The 2,404-nt window shown below is 51.8% G+C and overlaps 1 long non-coding RNA gene across 1 annotated transcript; it reads left to right on the forward strand.

The window, feature by feature from the left end:
• Positions 1–363: 363 nt before the first annotated feature.
• Positions 364–1,784, forward strand: LOC110341365. Its single transcript, XR_005870698.1, has 2 exons — positions 364–560; positions 1,205–1,784. It is a non-coding gene; the product is annotated as an uncharacterized LOC110341365 (long non-coding RNA).
• Positions 1,785–2,404: the final 620 nt, after the last annotated feature.

A 2,404-nucleotide genomic window follows, 5' to 3' on the forward strand; every position in this document is an offset into this window, starting at 1 on the left:
TTCTCCGCCTACCCTTCCCAGCCCCTCCTAGTCTCCTAGCCCCGCCTATCTCCCTGCCTCTCTTGGCCAGACATGGTTTTATTCATCAGCCAATAAGAGAAACATGCATGCAGAAGGCCATCCCCCATCAGAACACAGACTTGTAGATGCTTGCTATGGAGCCCAAAGCTGCCCAGACCTTGTCAACCTACAAGCAGCAGCAATCCCATTACCTCAGGAGACTGAGCAACACCCACATCAGGAAAGCAGAGGCTGGGGAAATGCGTTGAGCCGTCTCCCAGGAAATTCTGCTCTGTCACCTGATAGGTGGCAGACCCCTCCCCCTCCCCCAGATGCCTTTTTTTCTCTCCCAGAAATGAGGCCACGCTGCTCTGCTGATGTGCTGTGCTGTGCCTCGATGCCCTCCCTCCTTCCGGCAGCTGCTGGATGCATTTATGGTCCTGCCCACTGCCTGCCTCCATGATCTCAGGCACATGGCTGGGTCACCTGGTGTGAAGCCTGCCTCCGTCCCTGCAAACCTATGGAAGCTGGAAAGCCTCGCTGTTCTCCAGAACTGAGAGGTGTGTGTCTCTCCTCAGTGTGGTGATATATTGTTTGTAATCCAACAAAAGAAAAAGCTTGCCCAGATATCAGAGTGCAGATCTAAGCCACTAGTTAGACGTGCGCACACGGACACACACACACCCCTGAGTGACTAGTTAGACACACACACACACACACAAAGCCACTTGCTAGCCATAGAGGACAGGCAGTGGTGGCCACACGTTTAATCCCAGCACTTGGGGGGGGGTGGACAGAGGCAGATGGATCTCTGTGAGTTCAAGGTCACCCTGGGCTACTTGAGTATGAATCAGTCTAAATGAGAAACAGAGCTCACACCTTTGACCCCAGCACCAGAGAGGAATATAAGGCAGGAGCTCAGTGCAGTCTCAGGGCAGTCTGAGGTTTGGTGGAGTGCATTGCAGGCTGCAGTCACGCCGAGGACAGGACCACCCCTCTTTGGTCTTAGCCTTGGTAGAGGTGAGAATTCTCTAGTGGTTTGGTTGCTTTGCTTCTCTGATCTTCAGCTTGAACCCCGACGTCTGTGTCTGGTTTTGCATTATTTGTGCTACATTCCCAGGGACCACTGACGCTGCCTGAAAGCACACTGTGTGGACTCTCTTAATAGTCTGGGATTTCAATGAAGGCTTTCTTTCCCTTCAAGGCCCCACGACGCCTGTCCATGGCCATACTGCTGTGTCCACCCCAACGCTCTCCCTGGCAGCCTGTGGCCCTGAGTCTTTCTCCCAACAAAGCTCATGTGAAGGGGACTTTGGTGTGAGTTCCTTTCGAACCACACCTTAGCCCAGGCTGTGTGGGCCACCCTTGGGATATGCGTACCCGGCGGAGAGATCCGGAAAGTTACTATGAGGTGCTGAGGGTTTTGTGGCAGCAACAGCACCCCAGCCTGGAACTTACTGTGTGGCCCACCGTGACTCTCCTCCATCAGCTGCAGTGGCAGACACGCCACCACAAAGACCTCTCCTAGGAAACCGTGTGAGCCACCTTCGTTCGGTGAGAGGGTCCTCTGGGATCTGACCCCCAAGTCCCGACACTTCCTCCCAATGCTCCCAACCAGCCATGACGTTTTTTTTTTTCCATTGCAGCCCCCTTAGACCAACTATCATCTTTCGTTTATCTGTTCATTACAACTTCTAAAAATCTTATTGAGTTCTCACCAGTGAACACATTCCCTTGAAGACCATCTCAAAGGCCTCACCAGCATTAAATTACACCAAGTCTCACTACACAGTTTCCCCGCGTCTTTTCAAGCGCAACCTCCATGTGTATATCCTGGCTCACGAGGAGTTCCATCATGACGTCGGCAAGTCGCAGAAGCGTATTCACGGTTTTCAAGGGGTTTACAGGGAAGTAGAAGTGATAAAAAACCACGGAGCTGGGTTTCTCTAAGGATAGTTGTATATCTGTGCCTCCCAACCCAGCTACAGTCAGTTTGGACGTCATCCCGTTCTCATGTTCCCATGGTAACCAGCATACACTCAGAACTTACAAACGTGTATTAAGAGCGGGAATGTTTGGCACAGCAGTGGGAAGGGCCAGGTCTACCCCAGCTATACAACGGCTCAGCCGGGTGGTCCGTGCCACCTTTTATAACAGAGGCATTTTTTTCCCTCAACTCTGTTACTGATCCTCAAAGCGAGTGCCTCAGATCACCGACATCAAATCCCACGGCTTTGGCTTCTTTAACGTCGAGCATTTTCTTGGGCTCCTGGAAGCACTGAATGGGAATCTATGAGGACTAAGAATCTCCTTTTTAACTAGAGACGGGTGATTCTTGAACACATTGAAGTCTGAGGGCCATGGGGCTCTGTGATCCCCTTGAATGGAAATGAGGACATGATGG

This window comes from Mesocricetus auratus, unplaced genomic scaffold (assembly GCF_017639785.1).
Source record: "Mesocricetus auratus isolate SY011 unplaced genomic scaffold, BCM_Maur_2.0 Super-Scaffold_100023, whole genome shotgun sequence".
Taxonomy (NCBI): domain Eukaryota; kingdom Metazoa; phylum Chordata; class Mammalia; order Rodentia; family Cricetidae; genus Mesocricetus; species Mesocricetus auratus.